Raw genomic sequence first — 23,088 nt, forward strand, 5'->3', positions numbered from 1 at the left:
ACAATAGAATAATATTTACAGTCATACACAAATATTGGGTGGTATGGATTGATATGCAAGTGGAGTGCCTGACTTAGTAAGAAACGGGGCCAAAGTCCAATGAAGGCTATGTTAAGTAGTGAAGTTTAATTACACTATAAGGTAAGGGTTGAGGGCTAGATTATTGCAAGAAAGACCAGAAAGGGCTTTAAAGATGAAGTTTTGAATGGGAGCATAAGAACTGTAGATGTGTCAGTATATTAATGACATTGTTTATTGAGAAGAATGAGGGACACATAACTAAACAAGCAGCATCTTTATACGTAGTTGTTACTGACCTTATTGAAATTACAGTTGCACATTATCTGAATCATGGTTCCTTCATCTCCAGTTCATACACACTTATGGTAGGGGAAGAATACAGAGAGGCGCATTATTCAATCAAGTTTGGAAGCCATTATACTTATTTTCATATCCACAAAGTTTCAAAAGTGTTGTCTGTAGTAAGTGGTAGCAACTGTAATTTTTACTGAGTGTTGTTATTGTTTTTCCATAGATCACTTGGGACAATTGTTGGAATGGCCCCTTGAATAAGGTCTGTGAGTAGTAATCTTGTTTCTAATGATTGCAGCATCAGCTAAATGTTTTACTGTGACCTTCCTTCAATGTTCTGTCATAATTACTGAACTCAAATGCTATGATATTTAAAAAAATGTATTACTAACATGTAAACTGGGCATACCTTTCTTAGAGGTAATCCCATCACACACAGCATCTGCTGTACTCGCATTTATGTTATATAACTTTGCTGAGTGGTGCCCTTCCTGTCACTGCAGTTGTCACTTATCTGAGGGAGGTAAGTTGTGTGTGCCACCTATCTTTTTGAGTTGGAAATAGGGGACCAGTCCACTTTTACCTAAACAAGTGTGGGAAACTGTGTAAAAAGCATACTCAGGCTGGCCCTTGCACTAGACACATTTGTTAATCTGCCACACGGATTTGATACAGGTCTGGCTCCCGTTTTGCAAGCTAGTGTTCTGTGCATTACGTTATATGAACAGGTCAAGTAAAATATAATCATGGTACAAGTTCAGTATCCATCATGGTCTATAAATATCATCATGCAGGAGACCCATCAGGGACATGGAATGAGTTAAGTTATGGGCCTTACAAAGTAATATCAGCCTGCAACCATAAGTTCAGATACAGTATTCAAAGAAGGTGAATGTGTGATTCAGATATATTTGCAAGCAAAGGCACATTCTTTATCAAATTTTTACAAGTGGAGGAAATATGAAAAAGGTGAAACTAATTACAAACTAAACACACTCGTGCTTAAAGTGTTTCAAGTCAGAAGCGAATGTGTATGTGGTGCAGGTATTTTTAATTCACCTGAAGGGACACTCATTATCATTAAAAACATTACAGAGACACGACAAAGACCTTACATTATATACATTTACATTTGTAGTCCAAAAGCCTCCAAATTACATAAAAGAGAAATTACATATTATGTCAGTATCATTTGTTCCCCTCCCTATGCTGCTCACATATGACATGTGAGGAGAAAGAGTATCTCCACTCATCCTAATGTGTGTAATTTTGGTTATGATCAGGAGATACTGATGTATAACATTATTTGTTCAAGCTCTGAGTCCACACAGAAGAAAAAAATTAAGAATTTTGACACTGAATTTTGTTGAGCATTTCCTTGATGAGGATACTGAAAAAGTTCCAAGGAGGACAGCTCATTTGTATTGCATTAAATAGGAGAGAGAGTGTCATGAATGAGAAAAGGAAATTGGGATGGCAATCATTCAAACAAGGTGTTTTTCATTGTGGTGATAATATTATGAAAAGGAAAGTTGCTAGAATGTTTGTGTGTTTGTTGTCTGTTTTCGACAAAGGCCATGATGGCTGAAAACTTATATTGTGACAGTCTTTTTGTTGTGCCTACGCGCTACTCAACATCTCCGCTATATGGTGAGTAGCATTTTTCCTTTTCAAAATATTGTTACATTCCATCCTGAATTTTTCGTTGTTTGATTTCATTGTGGTGAGATATTTTAATAAAATTACATTCACCAACTAGCTTTGCAACTGAGTTGAAGATATGAAGCAAATAAAAGTAAGTTTTTGTTGCTAAGCTGGAAAAATCAAGAGATGTGAATGGAGCTTTGATTGTATTCTGCGAAGGGCAGAAGGGAATGAAATAAAAATTCATGGGTTGAGATGGTATGCGATGTTATTTCAATGATTACAAACTTGAATCATATTACAAAGAAGTTGGTACTATGAGCCAATTTATTAGTAGGATGATGCACCCCCTCTGGCCAGGATGCTGGGACTTATTTGGTTGGGAAGGAGGTCGTAAAGTTATTGCATTCTCTCCTGAGGCAAGCTGGTCCACAACTGTTGTAACTGGTTATTGGTGCCATGGATATTGTAATTGGAACAGAGTTGATCTGAGCGGGTCCCACACATGTTCTATGCAGTAAAAGCCTGGGTATCATGCTGGCCATGCTCAGCATTGCCCATACAGTTCTTAGAGGTGTGTGCAAAGTGTGGATGAGCATTGTCCTGTTGTAAAATGGTACCAGAATACTACTGCATGAGAGGCAACGCATGAGAATGCAGGAGTTCCCTGATGTACCATTTTGTGATCAGAGTTTCTCAATTATTCCTAGCCTTTACCTGATTGCTCCCCACACAATGACGCCAGGAGAAATACTGTTGTGGTTCTCCGAGATGTTGGAAGAATGGCACCCTGTCAAGGCCACTACCACACACGCTGATGATGGTCATCCAGGGTAGTGCAAAACCGTGATTTAATTCCTGAACCCAATGTGACATCATTCATCAGCTGTCCATACTTCCCAGTTAGAACACCACACAAAACACAGTTGTTTGTGTTGCTTTTAACAGCAGGCTATGCATGGGACGGTAATTCCCCAGTCCAATTGCTGCTAGTCTCCAACCAATAGCACAGATGGCAAAGAGGGGCTACAGTGTGCCTGGTGCACAATACGGTAGTCCTCCCTTGTGGTGGATAGGCATGGTTGAACAGAATCTTGATAACAAGTTTGCCTTGCCTAAAATTCCCATGCAGCCCAACATTAGGCCAGTACCACGTTTGAATGGACCACAAATTTGGATATTGCATGATTTGACCAGCCAGCCAAATGGAGACCCACAATAAGACCCCTTTCAAACTCTATCAGATGCTAATAACACTGTGTGACATGTGTACTTGGCATACATCTGATGCTGTTCCACACCTCATTTACCCTACCAGGCCTCGTAACAACACCAAACACTAATATCACTAATGCACTCTGGTTGCCATCCTACCTGTCACAGAGAACTGTGACTATTCATTTACATACCTGCCAGTGGTGCATATGTGTATGAAGTTACATTGACATGCAATTGTGTCTTATGGGTGCTTCATTTCTTTTGGTCAGGCAGTGTAGGACCATTACTTTCAATGATATGTACACTCACCTCTTCATGCTCTCATCAAGGGCAACAGACACTTGTAAGACACAACACTCACATTCTTAAATGGTAGCTGCCACTGTGTGTAAAGAAAGAAAACCAACCCAGTGTCTGCCAGCTAACAAAACCATACAGCTTCAACATTAAGGATTGGTAGTGGACATATATATCTTCAAGAAATTTTCGTGGACAATACTACTGTATATATGGATGTCACATGTCAGAAAATGTAGCAAAATGTAGGAAGATCTCCAGAGGATTGACAGTTGACACAGGGACTGTCAACTGACCCAGAACAGACACAGATGTGACACATTGCACATAAAAACAAGAAAAATCATTATTGTTTGATTACACCACTGATTATTAATAACTGGAGATATTCATTACTGCTAAATATGTAAAGGTGTACATTTGAAGTTGTCCAGGGTGCAAGCTGAAATGGACAGTAAGTTATTGACAAAGAATGTAATTTACAAAACTTCATTAACTGGTCCATGCATAAAGGGTTTCAGTTTAAGACCCTTATTGTTAGAGAAGGAGCAATAATGGTGAACACTATAAATTAACCTTCACTTAAAACTTCCGGGCTGATAGGCCGTGGTCGAAGTATAAAACTGTCTCCTGACGTTTCGTCTCCGACTGCGGGAGACATCCTCGGAGGTAAAACGGCGAACTCCGAGGATGTCTCCCACAGTCGGAGACGAAACATCAGGAGACAGTTTTATACTTCGACCATGGCCTATCAGCCCGGAAGTTTTAAGTGAAGACAATACCGGCCGTGAAAGCTTACATTGTATGAACTATAAATTAAGCTAAGCACTGGAAAGTGGCTTGCATAGTGTAAATGTAAGAGCGGTGTTTCGGAGTTATATACTGTTCAACAGAAAACTGTGTAATTATGATAAAACTCATAATAAATTAACACAAAATGCAGTAAACTGAAGACTGGCCAGAGAGCGTAGTGCACCAGCATGTCATTATATCAAACACAGTGGATGCCATGCTGCCCCACCTTTCATTCAATTACATTCTCCCCTATAGACATCTCTTCACCTCAAAGCAGCCTTTATAGTCAATATCTTCAATTATTTGTTGGAGTATTCCAATCTCTGCAGTTTTTGTCCTCTGTGGCATCCTCTAGTACCATGGAAGTCATGTATTATCATACTGCCCCCTCTTATCATCAGTGTTTACCACATCCCTTTCCTTGCCAATACTGCAGAGGATCATTCATTTCTTATCTCACTACTTTTTAGCATCCTTCTGCAACACCACATCTCAATCACTTTCATTCTCTTTTTTTCTGGTTTTCCCAAAATCCATGACACACATCGATACAATGCTGTACTCCATATGTACATCCTCAGATATTTGTTCCTTGAGTTAACACCTACACTGATGAATAACTACATTTTGACCACCTAGTTAAGAGTGTGTTTTCCATCTTTGGATCATAATACAGCAGCAGTTCTGCATGCCATGGATTCAACAAATCCTTGGTAGTTTTCCAGAGATATGTGGCACCAGATGTCTATGCACAGTTAACACAATTCTCATAAATTACAGGCCGGTGGTTTGTGTCCACACAACTGATGTCCAGTATTGTTGTGAATGTGATGCTTTGTGTTCAGATCAGGTGAATTAGGTGGCCAAGACATCAACCTGGGTAAACTATCAAGCTTCTCAAACCACTGTAGCACAATTCTGGCTTTCTGACATGGACATTTATCCTGCTGGCAAGCGTCACCAGGGAAGACATTGAGCAAGAAGGAACTCGGTTGGTCCACAATAATGGTCATGCAGTTGACAGCTGTCATGGGGCCCTCAATTACTGCCATAGGCCCCATGAAAGCCCAGGTTAATGTTCCCCATAGCCTTATATTGCCCCCACTTGCCTGCATCAATGGTGTGGTCCATGTTTCAAGCAGCTGTTAGCTTGGATGACAGTGTGTCTAGACATGACCATCAACCTGGTGTAACAAGAAACATGATTCATGCAACCAGGTGACACGTTTCCATTGATCCAAACTTCCATCTATATGATCCCATGCTCACTGCAATGTGGCTGATGGCTTAGTAAACACAGGAACACCTGAGGGTCATCTGCCTCCGAGCCCCAAGTTTAACAATTTGCGTTGAGCAGTGCACAATCCAAAACACTTATGCCTGCGCAGCACTGTACTCTGTCATCAAATCTACCAAAGATCATTGCCTGTCCTACTTAACAGACCAGACAACACTCCAAATACATACTGTGATAAGGCATGGATCTCCAAAACTTTGTCCTGTAGTCATAGTTTCACCATCCTTCAGCAATTTTCCATAGGTGGTCATGACTATAGCACACAAATAGCTGACTAGCTTTGTCATTTCTGAGATGCTCGTTTCCAGGCACTGGGCCATAACAGTCTGCTCTTTGTCAGAGTTGCATATGTCAGTGGCTTTCCCCGTTTGTGGTCTTTGTCATTGCTAAAATGATTCTCCATTTATCTCTGCTCTGCTCATATAGTGTCCTTAACACATCACAAGCCTGCACTGTCACTAGGCAACATTCCATCTCACAACAGGCAGGGTTCATAATTTTTTGATCATTTGCATATCTGGTACTAGTAGACTTCTTTTCGCAAGGTATGCCCTATCCTCCTTCATCTGTATGTCCTGCATTACTTTGCTGATACTACTGCTTGTAATTTTCACCCTTCTATGGTTTATGCTTGGTCCATATTCTGAGCTCATTAAACTGTTCATTCCATTCAACAGGTCCTGTAACTTTTCTTCACTATCGCTGAAGACAGCAGTGTCATCAATGAACCTTACCATAGACATCTTTTCACCCTCAATTTTAATCCCACTCATGAATATTCCTTTAATTTATCTCATTGCCCCATTGAAGTACAAGTTGAACAGTAGGGGAAAAACTGTATAAATGGCTTGTGCTCTTTTTAATCTGAGCACTTATCTCTTAGTCTTACATTCTTATTGTTTCCTCATGGTTCTTGTACATAGTGTGTATTACCCATTTTTTCTTATAGCTTATTCCTTTTTTCTGAGGGTTTCAAACATCTTGCACCATTTTATATTATCAAATTCCCATACGAGGATGACAAATCCTTTGCAGGTGTCTTGATTTTTCTAAAGTGTTTCCTGCATTTACTCATATATCATGTTCTGTAAGTCCCATCATGAATGTCTTCATGGATGTCCAGTGAGTCAAGTTATACAATAACAGGCATAAGCATCCCTTGTTGAATACTTCTGTAAAGTATACTAACAACAAATTGTGATTAGTGCTATTCTATTCAAATGATTATGCTAATTAGTTTTAGATTACTTTATGTCTGCTAGGAGAAAGATAGCTACTTTGAAGAAAGCCACTGGTCCCCACCCTTCTGTTGCTCTTTTAATCTAATACTTCAAGGAAAGCTTATATGCAGAACATTATCAGCTGTCTGTATACTATCAACATCAGGATCTATCCAATACAAATATTATACTCCAAATATTCTGATAAATTGTAGGGATGACTAAAGAGGTATTCCTTTACTTTGGTTTTAAATGTTTGGTTATATCAAATATCCTGACTGATGACCACTGTTATAGAATTTTCACCAGAACTGTAGTGTCCCAGAGATTATGCTATAGAATAGAACTGAATGAAAGAAAGTATGCTAGCAGTCCTGCCTGCAGATTAACGCAGTGAGGGATATTTCTGAGTGCAAAGTGGGTAGAACTGAGCTTACGTACATGCTAGTGCCACATCAATTTATAAATCTATTTGGGTGCCTGGGAAATTCATTGAGCCTCATCCATTGTATGCCTATTGATATCTTCTTCCGATACTTGTACCTCATTTTCCTTTATTTGGAGTTGCATAATATGAGTTTTTGCAAGACTGAGGGTCAAATCGTTGGCTGTGAACCAGTTGTAAGACTTACGTCACCAGTAAACATTACAGTTGTTGAAGAGTCCTTGACTGTTCTGACTAAATTATTTATGTAGACCAAGAACAGGAGCATGTCAAGCACTGAAACTTGTGGTGTACAATATGTAATGTTTAATCTTTTTTCTGTTGCATCATTTGCTAACATGGCCCTCTGTTTTCCAATGTGAAAATATGACTTCCTCAGTAAAGAGAGAATACCTTTATGGCATTACATTTTAGTTTCCTAGCAAAATTTTATGATGTGCTCTGTCAAAGAGCTTGGCAAGATCACAGAAAATACCAGCAAGGTGACTTTTGTTGTTAAGTTCTATTGCAATTTAGTTCATGAGATATCATGTATTGTATTCATAGCAGGGAAGTCTTTACAGAAGCCAAACTGATCCTGTTAAAAGATTATTCACAAAATGATGGGTCAGTATTTTGTTATAAACTACTTCTTAAAAAATGTTTGAGAAAATCTACATCTACAGCTATACTCTGCATACCATTGTGAAGTACATGGCAGGTGGTACATCCCGCTGCAGTAGTTATTATGGCTTTTTCCCATTCCATTCATATATGGAGTGCAGGAATAATGATTGTTTCAATGCCTCTGCATGTGCTGTAATTAATCCAGTCTTATTCTCACAATACATATGGAGATATGTGTGGGGATTGTAAGTACATTCTAAGAGTCATCATTTATAGCCAGTTCTTGAAACTTTATCAGTAGACTTTCTCAGTACAGTTTTCACCTTCTTCAGAAGTCTGCCAGTTGAGTTCTATCAACATCTCATGGTCAGTGGCACTCTTCCACAGCTCAAACAAACCTGTGCCCATTTGTGCTTACCTTCTCTGCATATATTCAATATAAAACAGGTCTCACACACTTGAGCAATATTCTACAATAGGTTACATGAGTGATTTGTAGTCTGATTGAATTTCCCTAACATTCTATCATTCAGAACGTGGGAAGGAGAGAGACTGATTTATAATTAAAGATCAGTTGCTCATCTTTTGTATATTGATTTTACAAGTGCATACTTAAGTCTTTCAGGATATTAAGCTCAATTTATGAATTAGTTGTGAAGGTAAATCAAGGGTGGCATTAAAAAATTAGATTTTAATTACTTTGGCTGCCATACCATCATAGTCAGAAGAGTTGCTACTTTTTAATGATTTCTGTGTGATTTCTTTAGCAAAAGAGTTAGAAAAACTAATGTCTGCTGGTGAAGTATCTGTTGCCTGTCTAAGTAAGTTTATTGGATCTGTCTTCGATGGACCATTTCTGATCCCCATGTTTTCAGTTACAGTTATGAGGAATTCACTGAATTTACTAGCCAATTGTTTGAAATTCATATCATCTGTCTCGTTGGTATTGTCATCTGAAACTGCAGTATTATTTGTCTTGCTGAATTGTCCATGCCTTGTTCCTTGGAATTTTGAATTTTTTGTACTTGGTACATTGTCTTTGTCTTTTTGATGACACCCTGAAGAACTTTGCAAGTCTGTTTGTAGTGCATTTTTTTTAAAGTCTCTGTTGGAGCTATTCCTTTCCCTGAAATAAATCTTCCTCTTTGTTTTGTGCTTATGCTGTAGATGCTCCTGACCTGTTTTGAAGGAAAGTGGGTTTATGATGTTATAAGAATATTTTTAGGAAAGAATTAAATTCTTCACCTACTGTGTGTTCTTGGTAAGCAAACTTCTTTCAGTTTGCATCCTGCAAATTCTCTCTGAATAACATAACTGAGACAGCATTAACAATTTTGAGACATTTTGCTTCTCCTTTCTTAATTAAACCTGATTGATGGGGATGCCTTGTTGCTGGTGTGTGGTCAGAGGAACCATTTATTGTGGAATTCACTCCTGTCTCATTAAATACAGTTGAATTTAGAAATAAATCACTGTTGCACTACATATTTCTATTCTTGTTGAGAATGTTACTGGGGTTCAAACCAAAGCTGAACATCAGTAACTCCAGGTGCAGCTGACCGGAATGATACAAAGTGAAATCTCCATATACAGTGACTTCTCAGTTATTTCTACTAAATCTTATTAGTACCACCTCTAATTGATTAGTGAAGTTTGAAACATTCCCTATAGGAAGCCTTTAGGTTGTCAGAACTGCTGTTGTGTATATTTTCATGTCTATATCTAAAGTACAGCACTCAAATAGCTGTTCAATGCAGTATTCACTGTGGCCTGTGGTTTGGGAGTTTATTCCACTTTTTATGTATATAACCACTAACTCTCCTTTTACCTATATTTTACCTACACTAATAGAATACTAATTTGTGCGTCTCTTGGTGTGTGTGTTCTCTTTCTGTGACTTATTCTTATGTACTGTTATGCATAGCACATGCAGGGTGACAATTATTGAACTATACGGAAAAAAAAATTAAATTAGTTACAAACTACTGTGTGCACGCACTTTATTCAACATGTAAACATCACTAAAGATATTTGGACTTAGGGTATGTGTGGTGTCACCGCCAGACACCACACTTGCTAGGTGGTAGCCTTTAAATCGGCCGCGGTCCGCCAGTATACGTCGGACCCGCGTGTCGCCACTGTCAGTGATTGCAGACCGAGTGCCGCCACACGGCAGGTCTAGAGAGACTTCCTAGCACTCGCCCCAGTTGTACAGCCGACTTTGCTAGAGATGGTTCACTGACAAATTACGCTCTCATTTGCCGAGACGATAGTTAGCATAGCCTTCAGCTATGTCATTTGCTACGACCTAGCAAGGCGCCATTATCATTTGCTATTTATCTTGTGATGCATGTACCGTCAGACTGATGTTCACCCATTATGGATTAATGTTAAGTATTCCAACAGCTATGACCTTTTTTGCTAAAATCTAACTTCCTTAAATGTTCCAGACCTCACACCAGCCTGCGTGAGCTTAACGCGTGCCTTTCGGCTACCAATCATAGTGGCTTGGCTGTCTTGCCAAGTCACAACAGTATGATGTGTGATATGCCTGCCATCCTTGACAATAATGTGGAGGAGACAAATAGCGAAATTCTGCATGACCGGCTGAAGTGTCAGAACATCGTGCTGTCGATGACCTGAATTGCTGTTTTCAGCTCAGCAGTGGTTTTGGAATTATTGCTGTACACCATGTCTCCCACAAAAAGGAGAGACATGCGTTCAGATCCGGAGACTATGGCGGCCTATCAAGACCCATGCATGACCTCTAGGTACTCCAGAACCAGAATGTGGTCCCCAGAGTGCTCTTTCAGGAAATCAAACACTCTCCTGCTTCAATCACATCTTGTCAAAATCAGGGTCACTTTGGATCTGGGGATGAAATCGCCTTCCAAAAACTTCACGTACCGTTCGGTAGTCACTGTGCTACCAAGGAATGTCACACCAATTATTCCATGGATGGGCACTGTACACCACACAGCCGTTGAGGGTGAAGAAACTTCTCGATTATGAAATGTGGGTGCTCAGTCCCCCAAATGTGCCAATTTTGCTTATTGATGAACCCATCCATATGAAAGTGGCCAACAACAACAAGACACATCCATATGCACATACTAATTCCCAACACACCCCATGGCCAACCATGCAGTTTGAATGTCCTAATGTAAACTGTTCAGAAGTTATGACAATTTTATTTCATATAGTTCAATAATTGTCACCCTGTATCTAGAAATACCTTTAGATTTTTCAGTTATGTGTATTGATATGAGAAACTCATTTTTTCTTTTTGAATAATGTTCATATATTTTGAAGAAAAGGTCCAAATGTACTTATTTTAATTTTGTGACATTCATTGGACCACTCTAGTTAATTATACAAAGATTTATACAAGTAGTTGTTATTCCATAATACAATTCAGTTCAATAATAAGTCAATAAGACAGAATAGTACAGTAGTTTTAAAAGGATTATTATAATTTTTATTATGTAAAGGGTGTTTTGCTCTTCAGTCTGCCCAATACTTCTTCATTCTTTCAGATATTTTCTTTCTTTCTTTGTCTGAGATCACTCTTCCTGTAGTCTCTTTTTATTGATCTTCATTTGTAGTCTGGTTTGTGTGTCTTGCAGTTTTCTCTGTTTTGTTTTTCAGGTAGTCTACTGTAATTTGGACTTCTCTTGTATCTTCCTTAATTTCTGTGATCCATTCAATGTTGCTCTTACAATTCCACAATATTTCTATTATTCTCTTACTAATTCTGTTTCTGGTGTTCTCACAAAATGTCCAAAGAATGAGATATGTTACTTCCTGATTGTGCTTTTTACTGATTCCATTTTCTTCTATACTGTTTCATTTGAAGCTATTCTCCAATGTCCATTTACTTGATGTTGTTTCTTTATGTGTGTCCTAATTATTCTTCTTTCTGTCTTTAGTATTTTGCCAACTTCAGCAACATTAGTTGTTTTGAATATGGTTTCAGCTGCATGTTATTTCTGGCATGTAACTTTTTTATGGGTTTAATTTTGCATCTGTGGATTGGATTTTTTTGTTGTATGTGTTTTTGGTGATGTAATTTTTTTTGTTCAGTTTTTTGATTCTGTTTTGCCATGTTGGTTTCTCATATAGATTGTGTCTTATGAGTTCACATAAAAGTTTAAATTTATCAATAATTTTAATTTTCTGCTCTTGTTTTGTAGTTTTGTTTGCAATTAAGGGTTAGTTAGCACAATCTCTGTTTTTTTTTTCAAATGGTACTCTTGGCCCATTTTCTGCTCTATTTCATGTTGCATGGTTTCTTGAACATTGTTGACTAGGAGAACAAGATCATCAGCAAATCCCAAGCAGCTTAAACTTGTATCACTTTTCCCCACTCTCATTTCTTATGTTCTTTGGATTATCCCTGTACCATTCTCTCATTATGTATTCCAGTGCACAGTAGTGGTGATAAACTGTCAAATTGTCTTAAGCCAGTTTTTATGAGGAATAGTTCAGAAATTTCTCTTGTGTACTTCACTTCTGATTTGATGTTGGTTAGACTAAGTCCAGTTAGTTTAATTAGTTTTGGATGGAGTCCCAGATTCCTTAAAATTCGTAGTACTGAAGGACTATGGAGACAGTCATATGGTCTTCTTAAAATCTACAAATGTTATTGCCAGATTTTTGTTCTGTTTCCTGTAGTATGCCATAATCAATTTTAAACTAGTGATCTGCTCTGCACAGCTTCTCCGTGGTCTGAAACCACCCTGGTATTCCCCTAACTCCTGCTCTAGTTCCTCGATTCTGCCATATAGGATCCTGGATAAAATCTTGTATGTTCAGTCTAGGAGAGAGATTCCTTTGTATTTGTCCAGATTGCTAATGTCTCCTTTCTTGTGCAACGCGTGAATGACAGCCGTGGTCCAATGTTCGGGTAATTGTTCTGTTATTCAAACTTTTGTTAGAGCCTTGTGTAAGATCGTCTTGACGGTGTCACTTGAATATTTCCATATTTCAACAAAAAGCTGTCTCCAGATGCTCTATAACTTTTTCGTTCTTTGGGGGCCCTTTCTACTTCTCAGAAAGTTAGAGGGTCAAATTGTTTTGGTTTTTATTGGGTATTATGTTAATTTGTAAGAGTTCTTTGGGTTCTTCACAGTTCAGAAGTTTATTAAGTAATTTTATCATGATTTCTGCATTTTCTTTGTTAGAGTGTGCCATTCTTTCATCTTTATCTTTCAGTATTAGCCTAGGGGGCTCAAACTGTTGTAGTTGTTTTCCAAAGGTTTTGTGGTACTTTCTGGAAATGGTTTTTTGGTGATTATCTCCTATTGAGTTTATTATGTCTTTATGGAATCCTCTCTTAATTCTCCTAATGTTTTGTGTGAATTTGCTCCTTTCATTTTTGAGATTGATGACATTTTCTTCTGTTATGTGTGTGTGAAACTTGAACCACACTTCATGTCTTTCTTCATTCAATTTGTCACAGTCTGGTCTCCAAGATGCATTTTTATTTTTATTTATTTATTTATTTATTTTTTTTTTTTTTTTGCTAGGTTTTCAGCAGTTTGTCTTTTGAGATTTGGTACCAGTTAGATCACCTGTTCATTTAATGATTTGTGTTATTTGTTGGTATTTGTCATTTGTAATTAGATTATGTGAGTCATACCTCCTTTTTGTCTTATTAGTTTTTCCAATCTTTTTCTTTAATAAAGTGAATTTGATTTTAATTTTAATTAAGTAGTCGTCTGAGCCTGTGTGTGCTCCTCTCAGTACTTCAAAAAGAGCTCCTCCTACCTCCAGTCTAGGTGTCTCCATGTGTATGTTGATTTAGATATAAGGTTGTGTTCTCTGCAGAGTTATACAAGTCTGACCATTTTTGTTTGTAAAATTATGTGGACTTCAATTTCCAATTTTATCTTTGTATTTCCTTTAGGCAATATAATAATGTACGGAAAGTTCTGGTTGAGAATTATGAATTATTTAGGAATAAGGCAGATGAGTCTGCGTAAACATACAGAACTTTGCTAGCTTTCGGAATGAATTTCCTTTCTCACACTTGTAGGAGAAACCTGTACACACACACACACACACACACACACACACACACACACACACATATATATATATATATATATATATATATATATATATATAATAGAAGGAAACATTCCACGAAGGAAAAATATACCTAAAAACAAAGATGATGTGACTTACCAAATGAAAGTGCTGGCAGGTCGACAGACACACAAACGAACACAAACATACACACAAAATCCAAGCTTTCGCAACAAACTGTTGCCTCATCAGGAAAGAGGGAAGGAGAGGGAAAGACGAAAGGATGTGGGTTTTAAGGGAGAGGGTAAGGAGTCATTCCAGTCCCGGGAGCGGAAAGACTTATCTTAGGGGGAAAAAAGGACGGGTATACACTCGCACACACACACATATCCATCCACACATATACAGACACCATGTGTGTGTATATGTGTGGATGGATATGTGTGTGTGTGCGAATGTATACCCGTCCTTTTTTCCCCCTAAGGTAAGTCTTTCCGCTCCCGGGACTGGAATGACTCCTTACCCTCTCCCTTAAAACCCACATCCTTTCGTCTTTCCCTCTCCTTCCCTCTTTCCTGATGAGGCAACAGTTTGTTGCGAAAGCTTGGATTTTGTGTGTATGTTTGTGTTCGTTTGTGTGTCTGTCGACCTGCCAGCACTTTCATTTGGTAAGTCACATCATCTTTGTTTTTATATATATATATATATATATATATATATATATATATATATATATATATATATATATATATATATTGACTGTCAGCTCATTCCTTGCCCACAGTGAGAGTACTACACACACACACACACACACACACACACACACACACACACACACACACACACACACACACACATATTGACTGTCAGCTCATTCCTTGCCCACAGTGAGAGTACTGGGGTGAAGTGGGGGTGCAGGGTGGAGTGGAGTGAGGGATGGAGAGAGGCAGGAGACAGGGAGATTTTATTATTTTATTGCAGTATGTATTCCATAGATCCATATTTTGCGTGGTATGGATGTGGAACAAGTCAAAACATTTAATTCATAATTACATTTGTTTCCATCAGGACAATGAACAAAGATTAAGAATACAATTTAAAAATAATAATAAAGTAACACAATCAGTAGGTTCTAACTACATTCTCAAACAGAGGTTAAGATACAATTTTCAGGTCTTATCTAAACAATTTTTATAGAGTAAAAGTAACCATCTTCTTGACTTACAGATCACCAAATAATTAAATTAAAGCAGCAAGATATATTGAATCACGAACACACAATAATACATGGTAAATAATCTTAGCTATCTCAGCTATAGAATCCTTCTAAAGAATAGTAACTTTTTTCAAGCAAGAACTCCTTTGGCCTACTTTTAAACAGTACATTATCACCTTAGTGACACTTAATATTACTTGGAAGTGCATTGAAGATTTTTGTGCTTGTATATTTTACACCTTTTTGCACCAGAGACAAATTTTTCAGGTCACAGTGTATGTTACATTTCCTTCTTATGTTATGATGATGGTATGTGTCATTCATTTCATATTGAGGATTGTGAAGCATGAATGTCATGATTGAAAAGAGATATTGTGAAGTAGTGGTTAGTATTCCTATTTGCTTAAAAAGGTTGTGACATGAGGTTCTTGGAGGCACTCCACACAAAATTTGGACAACCTTTTTCTGTCTTGTAAAGATTTTTTTCAACAGCGGTTATTACCCCAGAAGATTAATCTATGAGACATAAGTGAATGGAAGTAGCCAAAGTAAGCAGATTTTGAGACAATGATGTCTCCAAATTTGGCGATTATCTGGATGGCACATGTTGCTGAACTAAGCCTTTGCAGAGCTTGGAGAATGTGATATTCCCAGTCAAGCCTGTTGTCTACATGTACTCCCAAGAATTTCAAACAGTCTACCCTCTGTTTCTGCTGGCTCTCATGTGCAATGTGTACCTCCAGTGAGGCTTTTGTGACCAGAATGTAAATCAATGAATTGGTTTTGCTGAGGTCTATTGGTGGAGAATTTACTGTGAACCAATTCAGATACTTGTGTCATCTGCAAACATTGTAAAGTTGATTGCTGTGTTTCACGACAAAAGTAGGTCATTGATATATTGTAGAAATAGCAGGGGACCAAGGACAGAATCTTGTGGAACTCTATAATTTACTGATCCCCAGTAGGAACTGTACCCCTCCTACCTGCATATTGTTACCATCTAACATTATTTTCTGTTGTCTGCCCTGTAAATAGGATTTTGCCCATTTGTCCTTGGAGTCCTTAGTGGCATGCTTTCTCTATAAGTATTCTATGACGGGCACAATCAAAGGTCTTGGACAGATCACAAAATATGTCTACAGGCAATGCCTTTGTGTCAAGGCATTCCAAAACATTATTGGTAAATGAAAATATAGCTTCAGTTGTGGATATACCTTCTCTGAATCAAAACTGGTTTTTACTATTTATTGCAAAGTCTTCTAGGTGAATGGCTATCCTGGCATATATTAATTTTTTTGAGGACTTTAGAAAATGTAGTCAAAAGAGAGAGAGGATGATAGTTTGTAACATCTGAGGCTTTGCTAAGATACCATGTTTCAGAGAAGCATTGAATGTATGAACTAGGACTTCACTGAACTGATTGCAGCACGCTTTTAGCAGTTTGCTGGAGATATTGTCGACATCACTTGAATTTTTGCTTTTTAAGGAAATAATAGTCTTTCATACTTCGTTTACTTCCCCTGTTATAGGGGCTATACCTATCTGCTCTATTGAATTTGGGAAATTACCTTTCAGTATTTTAAGGCCTCTTCTAAGGAGCCACTGTGTCCTTTTTTCTCAGCAACACTTACAAAGTGCTCATTAAAAATTTTAGACACCATCTCTTGATTTTGTACTTGTCTACTTTCATTACTGAGAACAGTGTTTTGGGATCTATTTGGGAAATTTTCACCAGTCTCACTCCTTATCACTTCCCATACTATTTTGATTTTATTACTAGATTTATTAATTTTTGAGTGCAGATACAAACTTTTTGATGTACAGCTCTCATTTCCTTTTGCATGAAATCTTAATGCCACAGGTTATCCAGGGCTTTTTGGTATGTTTTGTATTTTGGTCTTATACTTTTTTTGTGAAGGTATTTCAAATATCAGTGCCACTTCGTTAGTGAAAAGATGCACTTGGAATTGGCATTTTCTAAATTATACACAGGTCTCCAGTCTGTGGCTTGGAGATGTGATTAAAAAGTCTGGATAGTTTCAACATTAACTGTCATAGCTATTTTATACTTGCACTATTTACAGTCAGTTCTTGTCCATCATGGCCAGCGAGACCAGTCAGGACTTACCTGATAGTTGTATCGCCTATTTTGCTCTGGTCTATAAATTTATTATCAAAAAGTGTGCTTATACATGAAGTTACTCTAGTAGGGAAGCTAATTACAGAAGCAAGATTATATGTGGACATCAGAGTTTCTAGGTCTGATCTGTCTCTGAAATTTGTTAAAAAGTTTACATTGAAGTCCGCAAGCACTATCACATTTCTTTTGTGTTTGAATAAGTATGTTAGGAGAACATCTAACTTAAGTTCCCTGAAGATGCTCTGTGCAGTAGCCACCAGAAAGATCGCGGGAGGCGCACATTGGCACGGCGCGTCACGGACGGTAGTTGCCACAAATAGAGTCCCGTCCACCAGAGGGCACGCAAGAATTCGGCCGCGACCTCTGCTGGTGGAACAACAACAACAACAACAACAACAACTCAGGCAGCACAGGCCGTGCCCAGTCAGTTCACATCGGGCATGCCTATGAGACAGTTCCCGGTATACTCTGAAGTGCGACGGAAAATGTGAACCGTGTTACTACACTCTGTACACTGTAACTACTGATATATGGGAGTTATTCAAAGACAATTCTATGGCACACACTTCCAAATGTTGTTCTAAACAATCATTCTGCACTTCAATCGCTCTACATGTGACACTGTTTTTAACATAAATGGCAACACCACTTTACACTTTCTACAAAATGATGTTGCTAAGTAATAATTATTTATTGCAAGTTTTTCTATACTAGAATTAAGATGGTGCTCACTAAAGCACAGAACATGGGCATAGTCTGTACTTCATGGATATTAATTATAATTCATTTACCTTACTGCAGAGGCCTCTAATGTTTTGGTGATAAATTGCCAGGTTTTGTTTAGCAGAAGCAGTTACATTGTTTTCTCTCCAAAAGAAGTTTAATTTGAAGGTATTTTTCACTATCTATTTCTCCAATTTGGTCTGTTTCCACACACTGATAGATTGTGAAGAAGCACTTTTACCTTTTTTTTTCACCAGCCAGTTGTCCAATGTAGTCTGCCTACACCCAGTCCTATAGTTATCTTGTGTAGTGGTACACTCTTCAGTCAGATCTGATTGTTTCAGAGATGTAGTTATATGACAAATTATAGTCGCTAAATGATTTTTCCCACAGCAGTTGAGGTGAAGGCCATGAGTGGTGTAAGGTTCTCTACCAAATTTGTGAGCTTCAATCCTATGAAAACTAAAGTGCTGCAGATTTCTGCATAATGTCTATTTGTAGCTATTACTATCTTATTTACACCCGAGGATTATATTATGTCATTCCTGTGTGGAATATCAACTACAATTACGTTGGAATGTTTCAAGTAGTTTAGAGCTGTTCTTAACACATTAGCAGCATGCAGACCTTCGCTGTGAAGGGTTGGGGGGAAGCATCTAGTGGTTGTGGGAGAATGGGAAGCTGTCTGATGGTGCATGGGCACACCCCCACCCACACCCACACCCAAACCCACCCCCATTATCAAAGAAACTTAAGACTTTCAATGCTTTAGTGTGTGTGAGAGTTTCGCTCATACTAGAATAAAAACAAAACACTAAACACAGAATTTTCCTCCATTGGTTGATTTTAAACCATTTACATCTGCTTTTAACTTACAATTTCTGTTATACTACATAGATTAGTTCATTTATTTACAATAAGCAATTTTGCTTTTGTTTTAAATGAATCCCCAGAATGTGCTATTATTGATTCTGGCAATTTGTTGTACCACATTAAGCCTTTGATCTATGGACTGTGGTCTGTTACTGTTAATTTTGTTCTTTGTATTAAATAACTGTGCATCTTTCTGGGGTTATAGTTATGTGCATGCTGCATGTTAAAATAACAACAGCACGAAAGGTAGCAAATGATGAAATTTTACTTGTGTGTAGCTGTTGATTTTGGGTTATACAGGACACAAAAGTTAGTATCATACAGGCTGGAGAATATATTGGCCATGGCCACAGTCAAATACCCTTTCTATAGAGGTAGATCATGACAGAAAGAGCAGCATGCACTCTTCTGTACCTTTGTTCAAATATAAAATTATGGAGACTACAAAGATAGGAGCAATCAAAGGGCTTAACATGTCAGAAATTTAATGCTTGCTGTCCAAGTAACGGATGCAGTCTATTCTCCTTGAAACCATCACACATACTGTTGGCGTGCCTCTATCTGCTGCCACATCAAGGGATAATTGCCATGCTGACAGCCTGTGATGCTTCAAACACCATCTCACTGTGTGTGTGGTACTTACCTTACTGCAAACAAGCCTGTTCCTTGACTCAAGGTACATAACACATCTGCATGATTCTTCATGGCCGAGTGAACAGTATACGAGTCGTCCTAGGCACTAGTGACATGGGAACATTGATACCTGCTTAGTGTTGAGTATGAACCCATCAATTAAATGTTTATGATACAGTTGTGGGATACTGAACAATTCAATATAGTGGAACAATAAACTGTGGCCTCTATTAACCACAGTTCTGCTGTGGCTGAATTCACATATTTGCTGGTAAACATTCTTCCTTTTTACACAAGGTATAACATGACCATCTCATAGAAAGCAACATTCAGATTCATGATCCAGTGACATTAATGTGACGACTGCATATGTTTGACATCAACAAGCAATAAACACTCACAGATAGCTGGTGGCAGCACTAGCAGTGATGGGTATATCAAGTATGTCTGGGAGATGCAAAAACAGTGCAGCCATTGTCATAATATGAAAATGGATGGATTTATCTGACATCCAAAAGGACATGATCATTAGCTTCCAGGTCAAGAGTGGAAGCTTTTCCAAAACATGATCATCACATAGAAAACAAGATTTGGATATGTGGTCCAGTGTCATTAATGTGACCATTGCATATGTTTGACATCAACATGCAATAATCACTCACATACGGCAGGTGGTAGCACTAGCAGTGGAGGGTGTATCAAGCATTTCAGAGGGATTCAGGAACCAGTGCAGCTGTAGTCGTAATGCAGAAATGGACTGATTTATCTGACATCCAGAAGGACATGATGATTAGCTTTCAGGCTGAGAGTGGAAGCTTTACTGAAATAGCTAAGCTTGTAAACTGTTCGCATGCCACTGTTGTTACTATATAGCATGCATGGCAAAACTGATGCCGAGGCAACTGTGGTGAACTGCGGGTTACAGATGATGAGTGAACAACAGCTGCAGAGATGTGTAAATATGAATAGAAGTGCAACTGACTCCTCAATCACAGTTCAGCAAACATTGCTGCATACAGACCTCCACAGCAGGCACCTGGTTCATGCTCCCATGCTGACTGCTGCTCATCAATGCCAAAGGCTGAAAATTTCATGCCATACTGCAACTGGATGTTTGCTGCGTGGTGACAGGTGGTCTTTTCAGATGGATCACATTTCATGCTCCACTGGATAGATGGCCATTTGTGTGTGGGGCATGAAGTGCCTGAAAGCAAACACTCTGCAACAATCATTGTCTGGGAAATGCTTTTGAGGCATTCCCTGAGTGAGCTCTTCACTCTGGAAGGCACAATGGATCAACACAAGTATGCAACTATCCTTGGGGACCATGTCCACCCCTACATGCAGTTTGTTTTTCCTTGGCAAGGTGACACGCACCAATTGGACAATGCAACATGTCATGCAACTCGCAGTGTATGTGCCTGGTTCGAAGAGCACCAGGATGAGTTTACCTGACTCTCCAATTGCCGAACTCCACCGATTAAAACCCAATAGAGAGAGTGAGGTACCGCCTTGATTGGGCTGTTCATGCCGTGGATCTGTAACCAAGAAACCTAGTGCAGCTGACCACAGCACTGAAGTCGGCATGGCTCCACATCCCTGTTGGTATCTCTCTTCCTCTCCATGCTGCAAAAGGTGGTTGTTGGTCACATTAATGTGGCTGGATCATATATGATTCATGAATGAGGAACTCACTGCATAATTGTTTTTCATATACAGATTGTAAATGGCAGTATTTCTACCTAAAGTGTGCACTTGTGCTGAACCGATAATCAGTACATATCCATGCACATAGTACACTTCATTCAAATTTGATGTTTTTGTTGCAAGTTGCATTCTTGGTGTTGCAGTTTTAGTGGCCAGCAGAATCAGATGCTACAAAATTAAAACCAAACAGTAAAATGCTTCAATTTTTCAGATACATATCAATATTGTACCCCATGGGATCCACTATTATGCAACACAGACAGCTGCTGCAGGCTGTGACCTCCCCTCGCCACTGGCAACACCACAGCTGAAGAGGCTGAATAAACAGTGCAATCACAACATAAGCACAACATGTTCATTGTCAATTACATCTCCCACAGCCACCACAGTAACACATGGTGCTACCTTTGCTGCTAGAGGCATGCTACGTGAGGTGCTGCAATTAGTGCTGCCATCGTGGACTCCAATTCTTCTTCTGCAGATCGTGTGCCCACAGATCACCTTGGCAGTAGTATTCAGCTGGGCAGCTATACAGGATGCCACCTTGCGGACCAGAGGCAGTTCACATCAAGAGTTGCTCTGGGTAAGCGCCAAGTGCTGTTGCCTGCCACTTAATTGGCGCTCCCTTTGTCTCAGCGCAGCCCTTTTCTTGGAGCTGCATCTGAGTCCTCACTCCATACCTTGTTTGAGTTCTTCAACTGGCCAATGATGCCTTTGCTCTGAACTGGATCTCAAGTCTTCATGCCGTGTCCCTGAGTCCTTCTCACAGGGTCCCGGGTTCGATTCCCAGCCGGGTCAGGGATTTTCTCCTCCCGGGAGACTGGGTGTTTGCGTTGTCCTCATCATCTTATCATCATTTTGGGAAGTGGTGAGCTTGGAAATAGAAAGACTGGGAAATTGTATGGACGCTGGCGACCCCACAAACCCAAATAATAATAATAATAATAATAATAATAATAATAATAATAATAATAATAATAATCATCATCATCATCTGAGTCCTCCAAGCTGTCCCCAACAAGCACCTCACCTGGGGCCTGGGTGTACACAGCTGACCGTTGCTCCTGGACTATGCTGGCTGTGTCTGTAACCTGTGTGATTGAGCCATTTTTCTACATCAGCTACGCTATCTCTGACTGGCAACAAGCTTCTGTCTGTCACGTCTCTGCTGGATTGTCCTTACGCCTTATCGCTCTACCTGATGCGGCTACAGTGACATCAGCCTTGTCAGGATTCTCCCAGTGCTACGTCAGTGACTATCAGTGGATTGGAACCAAGTAGTGTTGATTTCAAGTCCAAATGACTGTATTCCATTGTTAGGAGTAAATAAAGCTCATTTATTCTTGCTACCTGGGACACATTAATTTGTGTGGCTATCTTGACTATAACACAAAACTTGGTGATGAGAAGTGGATTCTGTTCCATTAGTAACTGTTAGACTTTTTCACACTTTCCGTGCTGACCCAGTGTAGCTACCCATCTGACCCAGTGCAGCTACCCATCTTGGTGCACTACTTAGGACAGTTCCAAATGATTTTTTTCTCTCTCACCACATACATGTGTCTCATTTCAGTATGAATCCACTGCCTCTGACTGTATTGGCACCGCTGCTGCCAGTACAGTGCATGCAATGGAACATCAAACTTCTACAGAAGCTAACCTGCATGCCACTTGCCACCACAAGCAAAGCCATCGCCAGCTGAGTACGTTAGCATCCTGCTGACATCCCACTGGAGCATCAACAGCAGGCCATGCCTGTTGGTTCCTCGTTGATATCCCATTAGTCTGTTGCTTCTGGTTGAGCTCATTGGTTCCCCACTGAACTTCCACTGTTCCCTCACTTCCAACCATGCCCAGCAGCACCCTGTGAAAGTCCCACTGGAGTATTGACATCTGCCCAAGCCTGTCATTTCCCAGCTGATATCCCACTGG

The 23,088-nt window shown here is 39.1% G+C and overlaps 1 protein-coding gene across 2 annotated transcripts in view; it reads left to right on the plus strand.

The window, feature by feature from the left end:
* LOC126188128 (ubiquinone biosynthesis protein COQ4 homolog, mitochondrial) overlaps window positions 1-23,088 on the plus strand; it is a 104,045-nt gene that overhangs the window by 22,577 nt on the left and 58,380 nt on the right. The window contains exon 2 of one of the 2 annotated variants that reach the window (XM_049929619.1): window positions 536-574. The exons of the other annotated variant lie outside the window; for it this stretch is intronic. The gene's annotated coding sequence lies outside the window, so the exon portion shown is untranslated. The remainder of the gene's footprint in view (window positions 1-535; window positions 575-23,088) is intronic. 2 annotated transcript variants of the gene reach the window in all.

The sequence above is a fragment of the Schistocerca cancellata genome, chromosome 1, assembly GCF_023864275.1.
Source record: "Schistocerca cancellata isolate TAMUIC-IGC-003103 chromosome 1, iqSchCanc2.1, whole genome shotgun sequence".
NCBI classification, from domain to species: domain Eukaryota; kingdom Metazoa; phylum Arthropoda; class Insecta; order Orthoptera; family Acrididae; genus Schistocerca; species Schistocerca cancellata.